The 22,922-nt window shown below is 45.4% G+C and overlaps 1 protein-coding gene across 3 annotated transcripts in view; it reads right to left on the reverse strand.

Annotated features, from left to right (window-relative positions):
• LOC137373991 (serine/threonine-protein kinase PAK 4-like) overlaps positions 1-22,922 on the reverse strand; it is a 149,720-nt gene that overhangs the window by 118,912 nt on the left and 7,886 nt on the right. For 2 of the 3 annotated variants that reach the window (XM_068039711.1, XM_068039709.1), the window contains exon 2: positions 10,815-10,936. The gene's annotated coding sequence lies outside the window, so the exon portion shown is untranslated. Of the gene's footprint in view, positions 1-10,814; positions 10,937-16,724; positions 16,802-22,922 lie in introns of those variants that run through there. The other variant, XM_068039710.1, reaches the window with a different exon arrangement.

Raw genomic sequence — 22,922 nt, forward strand, 5'->3', positions numbered from 1 at the left:
CCCAAAACTGTGCCCCCGTGTTCTAGATTCCCCAGCCAAGAGAAACAACCTTTCAGTTTCTACTCTGTCAAGCCCGTATAAATCTTGTATGATTCAATGAGATTACCTCTAATTCTTCTAAATTCCAAAGAATATAGTGCCAATTTACTCAGCCTGTCATCCCAGGAACTAACCTTCGCTGTTCCACCTCCAATGCAACTATATCCTTCCTTAAATATGGAGACCAAAACTGCAGACAGCATTCCAGGTGTGGTCTCACCAAAGCCCTATACAATTGTAGCAAGATTTCTTTATTCCTTTCCTCCAATCCCCTTGCAATAAAGATCAAAATGTAATTTGCCTTCCGAATTGCTTGCTGTACCTGCATGTCAACTTTCTGTGTGCCTTGTACAAGTACACCCAAGGCTGGAATTTTATGTTGGGCCGAAGGCCCCGCCCACTGGCAGAAAAAGTCAGTGGCGTGCCTGCCTCGACAGGTCTGGAAGCCATGGCGTGATTTTATGTGGCCCAGGCCCTTGATTAGCCGCGGGCGGGATTTCCACCCCGAGGCAGGAAGTCCCACCTCCAAGAGCTGCCAGCCAATCAGCAGGCCAGCAGCTCTTCAGGCCCAGCAGTACCACTGGGAGCGGTGGCCACTTCGGGGACTGCACCCAGTGTGGACCGTCAACATGGACCATGCCCCGGAACGCAGCTAAGTGTCACGCCAACGCGGTTTGTTGAATGATAATTTTCTTTCATCCACTGACTGGAGATCTGAATTTATATTTTTTAAAGACATTTAAAAAGGAACAGATAAAAGATGACTTTGCTAGCAGCTTAAGACGGCCACCTAATTTGTAACATTGTATCCTACATTGCAAGGCCTGTGAGGGAGACAAGATGTCTGCTTATTCCAGCAAGAACCAAGACCCAGGAAGTTTAAGGGAACTGCCTTATCATTTTAGCAAGAAGAAATGCATGCTAACCAGCATTCTTGAATTACTGGGTGACTGTCATGTGACAAGCCCACCGCCATCTGTGGTTTTAAGCTGGTGTTTCTCTGCAGCAGGTTGAGAAGCATCTGGTCTCTGACATGTGCAGACCCAAGTGAGGGTCCCTCTCTCTCTTTCTCTCTCTCCTTTCCAGCAAGCTACAAACCCTGCCTGTTGAATGACCACCTCTGCACACTCCGGCTACAATCAGAAACCCCTTTGGAGGAAATCATCTGCATCGCTTTCTCCAAGAGACCCACAGAATCTGTCTATTTCTTCAAGCTAAAAGCCTCAGGACCGCCGAATTCAGCTAGAAACCAGCCAAATCACCAAACTCCACAGATTGTATATCCCTTTTTCTGTGGACTCTACCTGGACCAATCTATCCTTCCCCACCCTGTCATCTATTTGTGTTTATGTGAACCTTTAGTGTGTGTGCGCATGTGAAAGTTGGCACATAATTTCTTATTTTAATTAGTTTGGTTTAAGTACAATGAAGATAACTCTTTCTTTGTTAAACTCAAGAAAACCTATCTGATTGGTTCTTGTTATGATCATAGACCACAAACCACATCTGGAGTACTGTGTATGGTATTAGTCTCCTTATTTAAGGAAGAATGTAAATGCGTTGGAAGCAGTTCAAAGAAGGTTTACCAGGCTAATATCTGAAATGGGCGGGTTGTCTTATGAGGAAAGGTTGGACAGGCTAGGCTTGTATCTGCTGGAGTTTAGAAGATTGAGAGTAGACTTGATTGAAATATATAAGATTCTGAGGGGTCTTGACAGGGTGGATGTGGAAAGGATGTTTCCCCATGTGGGGGAATCTAGAACTAGGGGTCATTGTTTAAAAATAAGGGGTCGCCCATTTAAGACAGAGATGAGGAGAAATTTTTTTCTCTCAGAGGGTCATGAATCTTTGGAACTCTCCTCCTCAAAAGGCGGTGGAAGCAGAATCTTTGAATATTTTTAAGGCAGAGGTAGATAGATTCTTGATAAGCAAGGGGGTGAAAGATTATTGGGGGTAGGCAGGAATGTGGAATTGAGGGTTACAATCTGATCAGCCATGATTGTATTGAATGGTGGAGCAGGCTCGAGGGGCCGTGGCCTATTCCTGCTCCTAATTTGTATGTTTGTATGTTTGTTTGGCAAATAAATAATCAAACACCGACTGAATTGGCCAGTACATCCACTTTGAAAAAACATTAAACCTGTTGTGGTCAAACAAGGAGAGGGAAAAGCAGGAAGCCCTTTGATCTCCTCCTCACCTGACTGTAGCATAAGTGTGTTGGGCCTCACCGGGGACAATCAGCTGGGCCCCAGCGAGGCAAGGTGCGGGGGTCGTTCGAGGGACGGGGGTGGGGGAGGGGGGAGGTGCTCCAGTGGGGACACCTGGTGCCATGGGCGGGGGGGCCCCTCCGTCGGGCACAGGGTGTCTGATCAGGAGGATCCCCCCATAGTCTGCAAGGAGGCTGCCAGGTTTAACTGGGTGACCTTCTGAGCTACTGAACCGCCCACCGGCAACGGAGGGAGGAGGCCCTGTAGAGGCAATTCATTGTCCTGGGGCAGACTGGCCGTTTGTCACCTCTGCCAGTGCTTGTAAAATTGCAGCGAGGTGAGAAGGCGATGGGAACGGCACTCCCCGCCTCCCACTTTATTTTATGCCACCCCGGCCTCCAGCCTGCTCCTGCGGATGGCGTGAAATTCCGGCCCAAGTCTCTCTGAACATCAACATTTCCAAGTTTCACACGTTTTAAAAAATATTCTACTTTTCCATTCTTACTACCAAAGTGAATTACCTCACACTTCCCCATATTAAACTCCATCTCCCACTTGTTGCCCATTCACTTAACCTGCATATCTCTTTTTGTGTCCTCTTCACAGCTTACGTTCCCACCTAATTTTAATTTTAATCTACAGATAGATTGGATGAATCAGATTGGCAAAAGTAGCCTGGAAGATGATTTCATGGAGTGTTTTCAGGACAGTTTCTTGGAGCAGCCCATTCTAGAACCAACCAGAGAGCAGGCTATACTAGATCTGGTACTGTGCAATGAGACAGGATTAATTAATGACCTCATAATGAAGGCACCCCTAGGTAGCAGTGATCACAACATGATTGAATTTCACATTCATTTGAGGGTGAGGAGAGTGGATCTAAGACTAGCCTTTTAAATTTAAATAAAGGTAATTATGAAGGTTTGAAGGCAGAGCTAGCTTATAGTGAACTGGGAATTAGGTTAAGGGATAGGTCAGTAGACATGCAGTGGCAGACATTTAAGGAGATATTTCATAACACTCAGCAAAGTGGGTGGTGCAGTGGTTAGCACCGCAGCCTCACAGCTGCAGCGACCCAGTTTCGCTTCTGGGTGCTGCCTGTGCAGAGTCTGCAAGTTCTCCCTGTGACCGTGTGGGTTTCCTCCCACAGGTCAAGACTTGCAGGTTGATAGGTAAATTGACCATTGTAAATTGTCCCCAGTGCAAGTAGGAGAGTTGTGGGGATGTAAGAAGGAAATGAGATTAATGTAGGATTAGTATAAATGGGTGGTTGATGATCAGCACAGACTCAGTGGGCTGAAGGGCCTGTTTCAGTGCTGTATCTCTCTATGACTCTCTCTCTCTCTATGACTCAAAGATACATTCCAGTGATAAAGAAAGACTCTAGGGAAAGGACACACCATCTGTGGCTAACTAAGGAAGTTAAAGATGGTATCAAATTGGGAGAAAAAAAAAGTGTACAATTCAGCAAAGAGTAGTGGCAGGTCAAGAGATTGGACAGAATGTAAAAAAACAACAAAAAATGACTAAAAGAATAATGAGAGAGAAATTATAGTACGAAAGCTAGTTAGAAATATAAAAATGTAAGAGTTTCTACAGGTATTTAAAAAGCAAAAGAGTAAGTAAAATGAGTGTTGGTCCTCTAGAAAGTGAGGCTGAGGAGTTAATAATAGGAAATAATCTCGGGATTACTCTCTCTGCCACGTGCCAGTGAGGCTAGAAATAGGAAGATAGTACAGCTAAACACGTGGCTGAACAGCTGGTGTAGAAAGGAGGGTTTCAGATATCTGGACCATTGGGATCTCTTCAGGGACAGATGGGACCTGTACAAGAAGGACGGGTTGCATCTAAACTGGAGGGGCACAAATATCCTGGCTGCGAGGTTTGCTAGCGTCACTCGGGAGGGTTTAAACTAGTGTGGCAGGGGGGTGGGAACCAGAGCAGTAGGACAGCAAGTGAAATAAATGAGGGGGAACTAGTAAATAAGGCCAGTAAGACTAAGAGGAAGAGCAGGCAGGGAGATGTTACGGAGAACAGCGGGACTGGTGGTCTGAAGTGCATTTGTTTGAATGCGTGAAGTATAACAGGTAAGGCAGATAAACTTAGAGCTTGGATTAGTACTTGGAACTATGATATTGTTGCCATTACAGAGACTTGGTTGAGGGAAGGACAGGATTGGCAGCTAAATGTTCCAGGATTTAGAAGCTTCAGGCGGGATAGAGGGGGATGTAAAAGGGGTGGGGAGTTGCATTACTGGTTAAGGAGAATATCACAGCTGTACTGCGGGAGGACACCTCGGAGGGTCACGCAGCGAGGCAATATGGGTGGATCTCAGGAATAGGAAGGATGCAGTCACGATATTGGGGGTTTACTACAGGCCTCCCAACAGCCAGCGGGAGGTAGAGGAGCAGATATGTAGACAGATTTTGGAAAGATGTAAAGGTAACAGGGTTGTAGTGGTGGATGATTTTAACTTCCCCTACATTGACTGGGACTCACTTAGTGCTAGGGGCTTGGATGCGGCAGACTTTGTAAGGAGCATCCAGGAGGGCTTCTTGAAACAATATGTGGATAGTCCAACTAGGGATGGGGTCGTACTGGACCTGGTATTGGGGAATGAGCCCAGCCAGGTGGTCGAAGTTTCAGTAGGGGAGCATTTCGGGAACAGTGACCATAATTCCATAAGTTTTAGGGTACTTGTGGATAAGGATAAGAGTAGTCCTCGGGTGAAGGTGCTAAATTGGGGGAAGGCTAATTATAACAATATTAGGCAGGAACTGCAGAATTTAGATTGGGGGCAGCTGTTTGAGGGTAAATCAACATCTGACATGTGGGAGTCTTTCAAACGTCAGTTGATTAGAATCCAGGACCAGCATGTTCCTGTGAGGAAGAAGGATATGTTTGGCAAGTTTCGGGACCCTTGGATAACGCGGGATATTGTGAGCCTCGTCAAAAAGAAAAAGGAAGCATTCGTAAGGGCTGGAAGGCTAGGAACAGACGAATCCCTTGAGGAATATAAAGACAGTAGGAAGGAACTTAAGCAAGGAGTCAGGAGGGTTAAAAGGGGTTTTGAGAAGTCATTGGCAAACAGGATTAAGGAAAATCCCAAGGCTTTTTATACGTATATAAAGAGCAAGAGGGTAACCAGGGAAAGGGTTGGCCCACTCAAGGACAGAGAAGGGAATCTGTGTGTGGAGACAGAGGAAATGGGCGAGGTACTAAATGAGTACTTTGCATCAGTATTCACCAAGGAGAAGGACTTGATGGATGATGAGCCTAGGGAAGGGAGTGTAGATAGTCTCAGTCATCTCATTATCAAAAAGGAGAAGGTGTTGGGTGTCTTGCAAAGCATTAAGGTAGATAAGTCCCCAGGACCTGATGGGATCTACCCCAGAATACTGAGGGAGGCAAGGGAAGAAATTGCTGGGGCCTTGACAGAAATCTTTGCATCCTCATTGGCTACAGGTGAGGTCCCAGAGGACTGGAGTTTAGCCAATGTTGTTCTTTTGTTTCAGAAGGGTAGCAAAGATAATCCAGGAAATTATAGGCCGGTGAGCCTTACGTCAGTGGTAGGGAAATTATTAGAGAGGATTCTTCGGGACAGGATTTACTCCCATTTGGAAACAAGTGGACTTACTAGTGAGAGGCAGTATGGTTTTGTGAAGGGGAGGTCGTGTCTCAGTAATTTGATTGAGTTTTTAGAGGAAGTGGCAAAGATGATTGCTGAAGGAAGGGCAGTGGATGTTATCTATATGGACTTCAGTAAAGCCTTTGACAAGGTCCCTCATGGCAGACTGGTACAAAAGGTGAAGTCACATGGGATCAGAGGGGAGCTGGCAAGATGGATACAGAACTGGCTCGGTCATAGAAGACAGAGGGTAGCAGTGGAAGGGTGCTTTTCTGAATGGAGGGATGTGACTAGTGGTGTTCCGCAGGGATCAGTGCTGGGACCTTTGCTGTATGTAGTACATATAAATGATTTGGAGGAAAATGTAACTGGTCTGATTAGTAAGTTTGCGAACGATACAAAGGTTGGTGGAGTTGCAGACAGTGATGAGGATTGTCAGAGGATACAGCAGGATATAGATCGGTTGGAGACTTGGGCGGAGAAATGGCAGATGGAGTTTAATTCGGACAAATGTGAGGTAATGCATTTTGGAAGGTCTAATGCAGGTGGGAAGTATACAGTAAATGGCAGAACCCTTAGGAGCATTGACAGGCAGAGAGATCTGGGCGTACAGGTCCACAGGTCACTGAAAGTGGCAACGCAGGTGGATAAGGTAGTCAAGAAGGCATACGTCATGCTTGCCTTCATCGGTCGGGGCATAGAGTATAAAAATAGGCAAGTCATGCTGCAGCTGTACAGAACTTTAGTTAGGCCACACTTAGAATATTGCGTGCAATTCTGGTTGCCACACTACCAGAAGGACGTGGAGGCTTTGGAGAGGGTACAGAAGAGGTTTACCAAGATGTTGCCTGGTCTGGAGGGCATTAGCTATGAGGAGAGGTTGGATAAACTCGGATTGTTTTCACTGGAACGACGGAGGTGGAGGGGCGACATGATAGAGTTTTACAAAGTTATAAGCAGCATGGACAGAGTAGATAGTCAGAAGCTTTTTCCCAGGGTGGAAGAGTCAGTTACTAGGGGACATAGGTTTAAGGTGAGAGGGGCAAAGTTTAGAGGGGATGTGCAAGGCAGGTTCTTTACACAAAGGGTGGTGAGTGCCTGGAACTTGTTGCCGGGGGAGGTGGTGGAAGCAGGTACCATAGATACGTTTAAGAGGCATCTTGACAAATACATGAATAGGATGGGAATAGAGGGATATGGACCCCGGAAGTGCAGAAGGTTTTAGTTTAGGCAGGCATCAAGATCTGCGCAGGCTTGGAGGGCCGAATGGCCTTTTCCTGTGCTGTACTGTTCTTTGTTCTTTGTTCTTTGAAATAGTGGAGGAATTGAACAGATTTTTTTGCATCAGTCTTCAGAGGATATAAATAACATCCCAAAAATAATTGTGAATCAAGAGTTGAAAGAGAGGGAGGAAAAGGTTACTGAGAAAGTTATTAGAACTAAAAGCTGACAAGTCACCAGGTCCTGATGGACTTCATCCTTGGATCTTAAAAGAAGTGGCTGCTGAGAAAGTAAGTGCATTGGTTTTAATTTTCCAAAATTCTCTAGATTCTAGAAAGATCCCATCAGATTGGAAAACAGCAAATGTAACTCTGCTATTCAAGAAAGGAGGAAGACAGAAAGCAGGAAACTACAGGCCAGTTAGTTTAACACCTGTCATAGGGAAAATGTTGGAATCTATTATTAGGGAGGTTACAGCAGGTCATTTATAAAATCTCAATGTAATCAGGCAGAATCAACATGGTTCTGTGAAAAGGAAATCGTGTTTGACTAAATTATTAGAGTTCGTTGAGGAAGTAACAAGCAACGTGGATAAAGGGGAACCTGTGGATGTGGTGTACTTGGATTTCCAGAAGGCATTTGACAAGGTGCCACATCAAAGTTACTGAACAAAATAAGAGCCCATGGAATAGGGGGTAACATATTAGCATGGATAGAGGATTGGTTAGCTAACAGGAAAAGGAGAATAGGCATAAATGGATCATTTTCAGGTTGGCAAGCTGTAACTAGTGGAATGCCACAAGGATTAGTGCTGGGACCTCAACTATTTACAATCTATATCAACGACTTGGATGAAGTGTCAGAACGTACGGTTGCTAAATTTGCTGATGACACAAAGATAGGTAGGACAGTAACTTGTTAAGAGGACATAAGGAGGCTACAAATGGATATAGATAGGTTAAGTGAGTGGGCAAAGATTTGGCAGATGGAGTATAATGTGGGAAAGGGTGAACTTGTCCACTTAGCTGGAAAAATAGAAAAGTAACATACTATTTAAATTGAGAGAGATTGCAGAACTCTGATCTGCAGAGGGGTCTGGGTGTCCTAGTACACAAAAGACAAAAAGTATGCAGGTACAGCAAGTGATTAAGAAGGCAAATGCCATGTTGTCATTTATTGCAAGGGGAATGGAATATAGCAGTAGAGATGTTTTGCTGCAGTTGTACAGGGCATTGGTGAGACCACATCTAGAGTATTGTGGACAATTTTGGTCTCCTTACTTAAGAAAGGATATATTTGCATTGGAAGCAGTTCAGAGAAGGTTCACTCGACTGATTCCTGGGATGAGAGGGTTATCTTCTGAGGAAAGGCTGCATAGGTGGGTCTGTATTCATTGGAGTTTAGGAGGCTGAGAGGTGATCTTATTGAAACATATAAGATCCTGAGGGTTCTTGACAGGGTGGATGTTGAAAGGATGTTTCCCCTTGTGGGAGAGTTTAGAACTAGGGGACACTGTTTAAATATAAGGGGTCTCCCACTCAAGATGCAGATGAGGAGAATTTTTTTCTCTCAGAGGACCGTGAGTCTATGGGACCTCTCTCTTCCCCAGAGAGCAGTTGAGGCAGGGTCATTGAATGTTTATAAGGCAAAGGTAGACAGATTCTTGACAAACAAGGGAATCAAAGGGTATCGGGGTAAGCAGGAAAGTGGAGTTGAGTCCACAAACAGATCAGTCATGATCTTATAGAATGGCAAACAGACTCGAGGGGCCGAATAGCCTACTCCTGCTCCTAGTTCATACATATGTATTGCCAGAAAACTTGGATACATTACTCTCAGTCTCTTTATCTAAGTCATTAATATAGATTGTAAATAGCTGAGGCCACAGCACTGATCCTGTGGCACTCCAATAGTTACAGCCTGCCAACTTGAAAATACCCGTTTTATCGTGACTCCTCAGATACTGAAGCAGTCCGTGTAGAAATTGCAGCAAGACCTGGACAATATCCAGGCTTGGGCTGATAAGTGGCAAGTAATATTCGCGCCACACAAGTGCCAGGCAATGACCATCTCCAGCAAGAGAGAATCTAACCATCTCCCCTTGACATTCAACGGCATTACCATCGCTGAATCCCCCACTATCAACATCCTAGGGTTACCATTGACCAGAAACTGAACTGGAGTAGCCATATAAATACTGTGGCTACAAGAGCAGGTCAGAGGCTAGGAATCCTGAGGCGAGTAACTCACCTCCTGACTCCCCAAAGCCTGTCCATCATCTACAAGGCACAAGTCAGGAGTGTGATGGAATACTCTCCACTTGCCTGGATGGATGCAGCTCCAACAACACTCAAGAAGCTCGACACCATCCAGAACAAAGCAGCACGCTTGATTGGCACCCCATCTACAAACATTCACTCCCTCCACCACCGACGCACAGTGGAAGCAGTGTGTACCATCTACAAGATGCACTGCAGCAATGCACCAAGGCTCCTTAGACAGCACCTTCCAAACCCACAACCTCTACCAACTAGAAGGACAAGGGCAGCAAATACATAGAAACACCACCACCTACAAGTTTCCCTCCAAGTCACACACCATCCTGACTTGGAACTATATCGCCATTCCTTCACTGTCGCTGGGTCAAAATCCTGGAACTCCCTTCCTAACAGCACTGTAGGTGTACCTACCCCACATGGACTGCAGCGGTTCAAGAAGGCAGCTCACCACCACCTTCTCAAGGGCAATTAGGGATGGGCAATAAATGCTGGCCTGGCCAGCGACGCCTACATCCCATGAATGAATCAAAAAAAAATCTCTACTCTCTGCTTCCTGTCCATTAAACAATCCTCTATCCATGCTAATATATTAACCCCAACTCCATGAGACCTTATTGAGCACTGGACAGATCATTGATTGACAAGGGAGTCAAGGGTTATGGAGAGCAGACAAGAAAGTGGAGTTAAGGCCATAATCAGATCAGCCATGATCTTACTGAATGGCGGAGCAGACTCGAGGGGCCGGATGGCCTACTCGTGCTCCTATTTCTTATGTTCTTATTAACCTTTTGGAACACCGAGTATACTACATCTACTGGTTCCCCTTTATCTATCCTACTAGTTCATCCTCAAAAACTCTTAATAAATTTGTCAAACACAATTTCCCTTTCGTAAAACCATGTTGACTTTGCTTGATCATGCTATGATTTTCTAAGTGCATTGTTAAGACATCCTAAATAATAGATTCCAGCATTCCTAACTGGCCTGTAGATCCCTGTTTTCTCTCTCCCTCTTGCCTTGAATAGTGGTGTCATGCTCATGGGACGTGCAGTGATGGTAATACAAAAACCAAAGAGTTATAAAAAACAATAGAACAATTTAAGATTCGTACACTTGCCTTCAACAAGATGGAGGACAAGGCCACATGACACATACCTTCTCTTGCACTGAAATACATATTCAGGTCTGCTAGAACTGAAGCTCATTAACCCCGTCTGCCTTGAAATTAAACAGCTCAATACACATGGATGTGAGCTATCCACAAAGTGACCTAAAACAAAGGCATTCACGGACACCATGTCTCCAGCTACAAACACTACAATAAAGTGTGAACATCCCTCATCTTAGAAAAATGGGCTGAAATCAGAAGCAATTGTATAACCCCTCAGGAACCAAAAAACCTGAAGTTACATGGGTGAAACGAGCACTTTATGAATTTACCTTTAAAGGTAATGATTTTGGAGAATAAAGGGAGTCATCAGTCATCAAATCATCAGAACATCAGTTTGGGATCTCCAGCCACAGCGAGAACATCAAAAGCCATCTTCAATTCCAGCATAAGACTGAGAGAGAGAAACAGAGAGAGAGATCAATTCCAGCTAAGATTGTTGAACCCTGATGAGACGAGTTGGCGACCAACTGCAGCAGAGAACAACTCCTCCACCTGTGAAAATTGAACTAAGAAATACCAGCACAGCTTTCGAACTGAAATGTTGATTGTGTTACGACTGAGGCGGGAGGAGTGCACTGTTAATTCAGTCCCACTTCTCCACAAGTCACAACATATATTTAAATTTTCCCACTTACTGAAACAGTCAATCATATACTCTATTCTTCCCCAGAAAAAAGCACACCAACCAGGTTTCTTTAATAAACAACAAAATTATCAGTTTGTTATCAACCAGGTTTTAACCAGTAATGAAGTAAAAATACACACAAATTGAAATATTAAAGCCCCTTATTTATCCTAGCCCTCACACACACACATACATAAACAACCAGTTAACCAGCAAAAAAAAAGGATTTTTGTTTACAGCTGTTACAAAGAATTAGAAGGAATAAAAAAAACCCACAAAGACTGAAAAGAAGTATGGAAAGATGTCCTTTGTTTTGGTGAGATGTCCCAAATGCACCGATGACTGTCAATGGGATCTTCCTAGAACAATTCTTTACAAGTGATGTTGATGATCAGTTTGGGTAAGCTTTCCAAGAGATGCAGCTATAGAAGGCTCCAAATAATGTCTTACAGTAGGAGTGGAGCAGTAAGGTTTCAGATCCACACATTTGACATCAAGTTCTTTAAACGTGCAGGCTTTCTTCAAGTACAGGAGGAAATAGGAATCTCTTGATGAGGGATTTCTTTTCATTAGAAATATGAGCTATTTTTCTTCTGTCCAGGCAGAAGCACCAACTGTCCTTTTTTACAGTTCAAATTGAAACCAAAATCTTCCAGAAGTCCAGTCTTATGACATCTATAAATCTTGGCTTGCCACTTCCCTGCAAACATCTCTCCAAGCCAAAACAATCCCTCCTGGGTTTTTATTTGAAAACAGATGCCTTCCAGTAACTGTTTACAGTTCCAGCATCTATGGAATCCCTTTTCAGTTTTTAAAATATAAATTCTCAAATTTTAACAAGAAATGAAAACCCTCATAACACCTCTGCCTTGGAGAAATGAAATGCCATTTTTAAATGTGTTTCATTACAATGTATAAAAAAAAGTTGAAAACATTTTAAAACACAATTTTCCACACTCATCCCCATTCACTCTTTACCTGTAGTTAATACAATTTTGCTTTGTACCATTTTTGCACTCATATAACTTAAACGAAGTTAAAATCGCAATAAAGCATCTGCAATAACATCTTTAAGTGATACGGCTGTAAAAGTAAACTCCATCAGAATATTCTGGCATTCTGGGTTTTAAATTTTTCCACAAAACTTATCCAAATCAGTCGATTGCAGTCTTCCAAACAGAACCCCCCAGTTGTTCCAAGTGTTCCTTCGAAGTGTCACTGTAGACCAGCACATCACCAAGGTAAACTACACAGTTTGGAACACTGGCTACCACTTGGTTCACTAGCCTCTGAGAAGTTTTGGGAGCATCCCCTAACCTGTATGGTATAACTTGGCACTGGAAAAAACTGCCAGTGTGACAAAAGCTGATATTTCTTTCGCTGAAGGTGTTAAAGGAACTTGCCAGTATCCCTTTAACAAATCTATCTTTGTGAGAAACATGGCACTGCCACTCTGTCAATACAGTCTTCCAAACAAGGCAATGGAAGGAGTCTTCCTTTGTTACCACATTAACTTTTCTGTAGTTTATGCAAAGTCTAGTTGAAACATCAGGTTTAGGCACTAATAATATTGGTGAACTCCAACTGCTTTGACTGGGTTCAATTAGGTGGTTTTCCAGCATGTATTGGATTTCTGCTATTACTTGGGCCTGTTTGTCTGGATTTAAATGGTAAGGATGCTGTTATATAGGAATGGATTTCCCTACATCCACATCATTGGCTGAATTTTTCCAGCATCTCGGCAGCAAGATTCAAAAATGGCGGGGCCCATGTGCAAGAATTACTCCGCTGAGCTGCCGCGATATTTAGCACTGCGGCTCATTTATATGGCTGGGGCGGACCGCCTGCCATCGATGACAAAGAGGGGCGGGCGCTCCATATCCAGCAACAACACCCCGCGCCACTGCGCAGGCGCCGGCGCCATTTTTAAAGGGCTTCCAGACCTTCAGTTTAATTTAAATGTTTAAAGTTACAGGACCTGTAAAATTAAAATTAAAAATGTATGAAAAGTTTCAATCCCCTCTCCCCCCCCACAATGACTAAACAGTTTATTAATTTCCCTCTCCCTGCAAAAAACCTACCTCGCGAACCCGACCGTCCCCTCCCCAAAGTTTATAACCTTTTACCTTCAAACCCTGCCCAGCATTCCCTCTACCAATCGCATTCGTTTTCTTTGCTCCCCCCACCCCCAGCCCTGAAAACTTACCTGCTCCCCCTCCCAACCTGTGTTCTGCTTCAGATCTCCAAAGGGAGATTCGAAGGCACGGGAGTTCCGGCAATCTGCCAGAATATCACAGCGGGATGGCCAGCACAACGAGGTAAGTTTATTCATCTATTTAAATACATTTACATATTTTAATGATATTCCCGTCGCCGAGCAGCGGGGGGACCACCACGAGGCCTCACCGCCACCCGTTATATGGGCGGCGCCTTCCCAGCGCCGAGGCCCGTGGCAGGCCTCTCCCAGAGGTATTTTCCAGGCCCTCCTACCATGACCCCCGAAGTCGGGAGGCCGGTAAAATTCAACCCATGTGTGGCTAAGATTGTACATCCTGGCTTATCCCTACAGACTCTTTTAAATGCTGTGAGTAGCCTTGTTAGGTCTTCTCATTGGTCTGCATCTAAATATGAAAGCATAATGGCCAATCTCCCTCGCAATTCTGTACTAGCTAACCAAATAGCAGGAGGTTCAATTTGAGAATTGTCTAGGCCTCCTTCTGCCTTGTCTTCACTAGCCCTTTCATCCTTCACTGTCACTACTACCTGACATACCCGTGCTTGCTTATCCTCCTCCTGGCGATAATATTGTTTTAACATATTGATGTGACACAGCCGATTGTTTATCCGGTGATCTGGAGTGTCAATTAAATAAGTTACTTCACCAATTCTCTTGACCACTTTATATGGACCACTTAACTGTGCTTTCAACAGTTCACCCTGTAAAGGCAGTAATACTAACACTTCATCCCCTGGTTGAAATGTTTGGGTCTTAGCATGGTTGTCTGCCCATTTCTCCATAGTTGTTTGGGAAGCTTTAAGGTTTTCCTGAGCCACTTTGCTCTCGTGAGCCATTCCCGGAACATGGATACATAATCTAGCACAGAAGATTCATCTTTCTGTTCCAAAAACCTTTATTTTATTAGTTTTAGAGGGCCTCTTATCTCATGTCCATAAACTAATTGAAAAGGACTAAAACCAGTAAATTCATTAGCTGCATCCCTTGTGGCATACAACAGAAATTCTAGCCCTTTATCCCAATCATGGAGGATATTCATGACAGTAGGCCCTGATCATCATTTTGAGAGTCTGGTGGTACCGATCTAAAGTTCTTTGTGTCTGTGGGTGGTATGCTGAAGACTTTAGCTGTGTTGTTACCCATAACTTGCTGAAAATTTTTAGACATAAAATTGGAACCTTGATCCGACTGAATGTCAATCAGTGATCCATATCTAGTGAAGAACTGGGTTAACTTCTCAACCACTACCCTAGCAGAAATAGTTCTCAAGGGAATGGCCTCTGGGAACTGAGTAGCCATATCCATAATAGTGAGGATATATTGGTGCCCCACTTTTGTTTTCGGTAAGGGTCCTACACAGTCTACCAACACCTTACTAAATGGTTCCCCAAAACTGGTATGGGAATTAGGGATGCCAGTTTCATGGCAGGTTGCGGTTTTCCCACAATCTGGTACATATGGCATGTTTTACAAAACTGCATCATGTCCTTGGAAAGACCTCGCCAGTAAAAATGTTGACATATGTGATTTGGTCTTTCAGATCCTCATATGTCCTGCCATAGGAATTTCATAATCTATCCTTAATAGTTCCTAGTAATACTTTGGCAGTACCACTATCTGACGAACTACCATCCATTCTTCGCCCGCAGGTCTGTGAGGAGGTCTCTACTTCTCATCAAAATCCCATTTTTAATATAATAGCCTTCTGGAACTCCTTTTGCCTCAGCTGCTGTCAGAGCTGATTGTGCCACTTTGTTTAACTCTGGATTAGCTTGCTGAGCTGTGATCAGAGAAGATTTATTAAATATTTCCTTTGGATTATCCAAATCCCCAAAGAACATTTCAGATATTCGACTATCTGACAGTGGTGCTAATTTGACCTCCGACAATAGAACCTGTTTAGCCATTGCTCGGGTTGCTACACGTGAAGGAAAAATTCCTGGAACTTTTTCCTGGAACTGTTCTGTCTCTTAAACTTCATTTGGTTTTTCAGTGACTACTCGAGAAGCTACTACTTTTGCTCCAGCCAAATCATTCCCCAGGATTTGGTCAACTCTGTCTACTGGCAAACTATGGACAACTCCTACAGTTATTGTTCCAGATATTAGGTCACACTCTAGGTGTACACAATATATACTCCCTGCCAATACCATTCACTGAAACTTTAGCATTCAGTGCACTCTCTGGTGGAAATGTTATGCCTTACCCCAGCAAAAGAGTTTGGGTGGCTCCTGTATCTCTAAGTATAATTCTAGGTTTGCCTGCCTCACTTGAGGGATAAGGAGCTACTTTTCCTTTCAACAAAAATTCCCTATAACTCTCAGGTATCTTATTCACAACCCCTGCACTCACAATGGTTTTTGTATTTAGTCATACAGCTGCAGTCAGAGCTACAGCCTGATCTGCTATACTCTTGGTCAGGGCCCCTTTCTCTGCATTGGCTTTGTGTACCCCAAAGTCCCATGGGTTCACCCCGCAATTTCCAGCATTCTGCACGAAGATGTCCCACCTTGTGACAATGGTAACATTTAGCCTTGCGAACCTCAATTCCACCCTCAGCACCTTCCTTTCTGCTTATCGGGAGATCCCAGTGTGTTCCCAACTGTCCCTTCTTGTCCCCAGCTACTTGCCTTCCTTTCACCCTCCCACCTTCTATCATTCTCGGGTTTGTGGGGGTGACGGACAAAGGGTTTGGGCTTAGACACAAGCTCAAAATCATCAGCAATTTCCGCTGCCTGTCTGGACATTGAAACCTTTTGGTTCTCTACATGGGTTTGAGCTGGAGTCAGGTCTTTCCCCACCAGAATTTTCACTGGAGTCAAAACCACTCTTTTGATTTAGTTCCAACTTTCTAATCTGGTATTCCCTTTCTCTCTCCTTTTCCTCGCAATCAAGTTCAAGTTTTTTCATTGTCAATTCTCTGTCAAGCTCAAGCTCATGTTGTTTTTTTATTTCCATTGCTTTTTCCTGCTCAAGTTTTCTCATTTCTTTTGCTTTTTCTTTGTCAAGTTCAAACTGCCTCACCTGTAACCGAACTTTAGCTAATTCAACTGCACTACCCTCTGGTTTGCTTTCTTCTTCGTCCAATTTCAAATGGTGTGCTATTACTTCAATTATGTCTGCTTTCTTAGATCCTGGTTTTCACCCTAACACCAACAGTTCTGCCAAATCCTTTAGTTTAACCTTGGTTAAGTTCCTCAGATCACCTTCTTTCCCAGAAAAGGTCACAGCAGCTGTTAAAGATATTCCAGTAGAGTAAACTTTAATCTATTGCACAAGAAAACTGCTTTTTTTTTCAATTATTATTACCCCACTTACAATTGTACGTCGTTGGCGTTGGGTTTATCCTGGCAAGAGAGCCCCCAATGAATATGTTACAACTGAGGCAGGAGGAGTGCACTGTTTATTTTAGTTCCACTTCTCCACAGGTCACAACATATATTTAAATTTTCCCACTTACTGATAAGGTCAATCATATACTCTATTCTTCCCAGAATAGAACACACTAACCAGGTTTCTTTAATGAACAACAAAATTATCAGTTTATTATAAAACAAGTCTGAACTATAATGAAGTGAAGCATAAACTCACAGATAGAAATTTTAAAGTCCCCTCTTTTTGACCTTAGTCCCTCACACTCACACAAACACAACATAGACCGGTTAGCCGGAAAAATAAAAGGGATTTTTAAAATTCAGAGCTCCGTTACGGACAAAAAAACACTTGCTCATTTTTGAAGAAAACAGCAGATGAGATATGTTGTTCCAAAACTGGCATACATTCTAGCTTCCGAGTACACGGAGACAGGTCACTGGGATCTTTTAGGACAGTTCTTTTCAGGTGGCATGGAGAAGTAATTTAGCAGGGTACTTCAAAGACAGGAGATGAGATGAATTGACACAGTGGGCTTCTCAGGGTCTTTTAGAGATGCTGGAAAGCGAGCTGGTTTGATGTCTTCTCTCCTACCTTCACTTCTTCAGCAGCAGGCTAACTCCAGGAGGTAAAACACACCGGACTCGGCGGTGCACTTTCAAAATAGTCGTCCGCCCACATGGATGGCGTGGAGGGGGAGGGATTTCTCGTGCTGGTATCGGCGTCAGGTCATATGCGCATCAGGTACTGGGGCCCTATTTAAAGGGCAGCCAGTAAAGCATTATTGTTTCAAAGCCATTAGAAGAAGCTGCAAAGACAAGTCACGAAAGCTTTGTGCTCCAGAAAATTCTGCTCAGTTTTTTTCACAACCCCAACTTCAGAAGGTGTCAGAGGGGCGCTCCAGGGTGGCCCCAAGGCTCAGCAATGCCTCCCTGCTCACTCGCCTCCAGGCTGTGTGGGCAAAGCGGGAGGTCCTCTTCCCCAGTGATGGGAAGAAGACCAAGGCAGCCTGGATGGAAGTGGCAGAGGAGGTAAGTAGCCATGGGGCCATCCAGTGTGACTGGGTTCAGTGTCGGAAGAGGATGAACAATCTTCTCTGCTCCACAAAAGTAAGTGGCACTTTATATCATGTCTCCACTGAACCTGTGTGTGCCCACAAAGAGTGGCACATGTGTGCCACTGCCATGCCAAAAACATGGAGGTTGGGCAGGGAGGAATGACGTGACATCAATGGATGATTGTATGAAAGAACTTACCCTTGTCTGCTGCTCAGAGCATGGCACCTACATGAGTGGCTCACTCAGTAGTGCAGACCCAGCCTTCCCCACCTTTGGACCCAGCACTGCTCTTGTGACATGTGTTGTTTTGTTGATCTGCCATGCTTAATATCTGCCTCCTTGCTCCTCAGGGTAAGAGGGCCCACAATGCTTGGGTGGCGAGCCGCACCGGTGGGAGAGTGCCAGATCTGAGAAGGCTCACCGATGCTGAGGAGACGGCCCTGGAAATCTCTTCAATCCCTGTTGACCGCTCATTCGCTGACGGAGAGCTCGGGGTCTTAGGTGAACATTCAGCCATTTGATATACACAATGATCACTGTGAAAATCTTACAGTTTGAGACAATGCTGTCATAATCGTTACATGCACACCATAAACATTGACAGTGTGCTCTTCCCATTGTATCTTCCAGGTCAACGCTTAGAATCGACCCCAGCTGCCCACAACGCCTCCCCACCTTCCATCAGGGCAGATACAGTTAAGTTGGTGGGTATCCAGTCGGCCTTAGAGTCTGAGCAGCTAACTGAGGCTGAGATAGCCTCTGACAGTCGGAGGGCTGTGGGTGGTCAGGCCCATGCTGAGCCCCAGGCTACTGATAACCCTTTGTTGTCGACAGTACAGGGCATGCAAGAGCTGCAGCAGCAGTCCTGGCAACAGCAGACAGAGAAGTCACGAGCCGTGAGCAGCCTTGAGCGGACGATGGAGGAGTCCATCCAAGCCATGACAGTTGTCATGTCCCAGGCATTTCAGCACATGGCTTCATCCACAGAGACGACAGCGGCTCTTGTGGTGAGCCAGATCCCATTAATCCGTGTTGACTTGCATTTCTCGCCGTGGCCATCAGATCCTCAAATCACTGGCAAGGTGAGCGAGAGTCCAAGGGAATGGAGACTGTCCCTGCCCAGATCCTTCCTGCGAGAGCAGAGGGGTTCAAATGAGCCCCGAGATGGAGGAGGCGAGCCTGCACGCCATATCTGGGGCCCCCCTCAAGGTGATTCCAATGTGGATGCTGGCTTCTTCGCCGGTGAGTTAAGCTCCAGCAGCCATGACATCTGAGGAGAGTTCTGTGCTGGCACAGGATTCCCCCAGCCAGCTGGTGCCCTCCAGGCCCCATGCACACAGAGGACAACCGCCAAAGTTAACCACATCCAAAGGGCAATGTGATCAGCAGCCTTCCTCCAGTCAGACTGCGAGCGCAGAGGTTGCACCACGAATGCAAACATTTTTTAAAAACACCGTGACACAAGTAGGTCTGCACGGGTGCCACTACACTGTAAAACGTTATCTCATTAAATGTTCTTTGCTTAACTTTTTTACTGTGTGAATGACGTGTGCCAGCATGTACGGCTCATGTCTCCTCCCTTTACTTCATTGGCCTTTTATTAGTCAGGAACGGGATGACATGTGATAGATGCCCGTTCACCGGAATATGCAGAAATGTTGAGTAAGAGGCAGCAGGATGCATAATGAGACAAGGTAAGAAGCACTTTGAATAGTTAAATTGGGCTCCTGCTGCTGAACGGCGGTGGGGTGGGGTGGGGGGAGGGGGGGGGGGTGGACCACTCTGAGGCCCTGCCACCACCAGTAATATGGGGCGGGGCCCTCCAGGTGTCGGGGAGCGTGGCGGGCCTCTCCCGGAAATATTTTCCAGGCCCCCCCACCACGACCCCCAACGTCAGGGGACTGGTAAAATCCAGCCCACTGACTCTACAACCAAAAGCCTGTGAGTTTTCTCTCTCAGTGCGTACTGCTGCCTCCGGGCTTGTCCCATCAGGGCACGTGACTGACTTCTCTGCCCACATCTTCCCCTGTTACCAGGATTTCTGTTCTATATTTAACTTGAGTCATGTAACAACCAGTACGTTGTTGCCAAACCAGTTTTTTCAGTGTCCCCTTGATGACTCTCTTGAAAGAAAACTGGTTCAACATTTATTCAGTTTGACTGTGAGTTCCTCAAAAAATATTTTCACAAAAAAACAGAATTACTTCCATAACAATCCCCCTGACTATGCTGTCCCCTATCACTACCACATTCCTCTTCACTTACACCACCCCACCCCCCACACTTGAATGGTATCCTGCACTATAGTGCAGCGTTGAGTTTGCCAATCCACCCTGCAGTCCTTGTTCTCAGCCACACAAGTAGTAAGTACCTCGTACCTGTTGGTTAAAGTCAAGGGCTGAGGTTCCTTCATCACGACATCCTGGATCCCCATACTTGCCTGACTCAGTCACACCCTGACCATTAACCAATTCTATACTTGTAGTATAAGGATTTGAAAAGGTTACTGTCTGGGACAGAGTAACACCTCCCACTGTGATGATGTAGGAGATCACAGGCTGGATTTTACCAGCCCCCCCCTGACGTCAGGGGTCGTGGCGGTGGGGGGGCCCGGAAAATATCTCCGGGAGAGGCCCGCCACGGGCCTCGACGGCGGGAAGGCCCCACCCCATCGTACCAGCGGCAGCCTCCCTGCCACTCAGCGACAGGGATCTAATTAAAATATGTTAATGAATTTAAATTAGATGAATAAACACTTATCTTTTCATGACGACCGCCCCGCTCCGATATTCTGGCCGACTTCCGGAACTCCAGCACCTGCGGATCTCCATTTGGAGATCCGAGGCGGAAGACTGGTGGGGAGGGGAGAGGAGTGATGTTTTCAGGGCGGGTTGGGGGGGGGGGGGGGGGGGAGCGGGGAAAGCCCGTACAACTGGTTGAGAGGATGGTGGGAAGGGGTTGACGGTCAAAGGTATTAAAGTGCAGGGGGGGGGACTTCGGGATCGGCAAAAAAGTTTTTTTGTGGGGGAGAGGGCAATAAATAAATTGGTCATGGGGGTGGTGGGAGAGGGGCTTCGATCTTTTATTAAATGTTGTAAATTTAACTGTAACCTGCAGTTCACTTTAAAAATTAAAATTACTTGTAAGGGCTTGAACCCCTTTAAAAATGGCGCCAGTGCCTGCGCAGTGGTGCCGGACGCTGTTGCCGGGGACAGAGCGCCCACCCCCCCCCCCCCACCCACTACGTCATCAGGGGTGGGCAGTCCATCCCTCCATGTAAATGAACCACCGTGCCAAATATCACGGCGTTTCTATGGCGCATATCTCACGCGTGCACTGAACCATTTTGGAAGCTCGCCGCCGAACAGGAAAAGTCCAGCCCCACATGTGAAAGAGACTTGAGAAGAAGAGGCAGCAACATGAGCACGGAGGAGTTAGACATATTTAAGTAAAGTGTAAATAGTTGTAAAAATGTAATAAACCAATTATCGTTAAAAACTTACCAAAGACTCAGAAATCTTTGCTAGCCAGACTAACCAAACACACAACAGTATTTAACCTAAGAGGTACAAAGTGTCGAAGTAACTCTCCCCCTCCCTGATGCCCCTCAATATCTGCAGCTCAGACTCCAGCTCAGCAACTCTGAGCCCAGGTTTCTTGAGCTGCAGACACTTACCACAGAGTTGATTGTCCGGGATTGAGATGCTTTCCAGAAGCTCCCACATGTTGCCCTGCCATGTCTGTCTAACCTTATTTATTTATTTGATTAGTTAACTAGTTACTAATTTAGTAAAGTAATAGCAAGTTACAGTCTCCCAGCTTGGAAACAAAAGAAGAACTCTCACCAGCTCCTGGAGGTAAAACAAAAAGAATAAAAAGTAGCACCTCCTTCCCCCTCTGCACTGAAATGCCCACTTTAGCACTCGGTTTACAAAGCACTCTGTTCCCCGATCACTCTGTGCTTCACACTCCGGGCTGAATTTTACCAGCCCCCCCAGCATCGGGGGTCATGGCGGGGGGGAGGGGGGGCCGTAAAATACCTCCCTGAGAGGCCGCCACAGGTCTTAACGCCAGAAAGGCCCTGCTCCATATTACTGGCGGAGGAGAGGCCTCACGGCAGCCCCCACCCCGCTGCTCGGCAACAGGACAATCATTATAATATTATAAATTTATTAAAACTAAGGAATAATTACTTACTTCACCAGGCCAGCCACCCGCTCCCATATTACCGTCAATGACCGGCACACTCGCGCTGTCTGATCTCCAACCAGAGATCCAATGTGGGACACTGGTGTGAAGGTGGGGAGGAGGTACGTATTTCAGTGTGGGGGAAGGAAGAGGTGAAAATAATTACCAGATTGGTCGAGGGGGTGATTGGAAGGGGTAAGGGTCTTGACAGGGTGGATGTGGAAAGGATGTTTCCCCTTGTGGGAGAATCTAAAACCGGGGTCACTGTTTAAAAATAAGGGGTCGCCATTTAAGAGAGAGATGAGGAGAAATTTTTCTCTCAGAGGGTCGTGAGTCTTTGGAATTCTCTTCCTCAAAAGCTGGTAGAAGCAAAGTCTTTGAATATTTTAAGGCAGAGGTAGATAGATTCCCGATAAGCAAGGGGGTGGAAGGTTATCAGGGGTAGATGGAAATTGGAGTCATCAGTTCAGCCATGAATTTATTGAATGGTAGAGCAGGCTCGAAGGGCTGAGTGGCCTACTCCTGCTCCTAATTCATATGTTCATATATATGTGTCAGAACTTTGTTGGGTGGGGGGTGGGGGGAAGGGCAGATACTCAAGGTAAGTATCTCTGAGGGGGAGAGGGCAGGAATGAAAGGTAAGGCTATTGGGGGGTGGGAGAGGGGCAGGAAAGATTTCTCTAATTATTTTTCACACTTTAATATTAACTTCCTTTAAATCTTTAAACTGTCAATAAGGGCTCTAAGCCCTTTAAAAATGGCGCCGGTGCCAGCACAGTGTCACCAGATGCCGTTGCTGGGGACAGAGCGCCCGCTGCTACACGTCATTTGGGGGGGTGCAGTTCGCTCCAGTCATGTAAATGAGCCACTGACAAGCTGGAAAAATTCAGCCCACTGT

The sequence above is a fragment of the Heterodontus francisci genome, chromosome 9, assembly GCF_036365525.1.
Source record: "Heterodontus francisci isolate sHetFra1 chromosome 9, sHetFra1.hap1, whole genome shotgun sequence".
Classification (NCBI taxonomy): Eukaryota; Metazoa; Chordata; class Chondrichthyes; order Heterodontiformes; family Heterodontidae; genus Heterodontus; species Heterodontus francisci.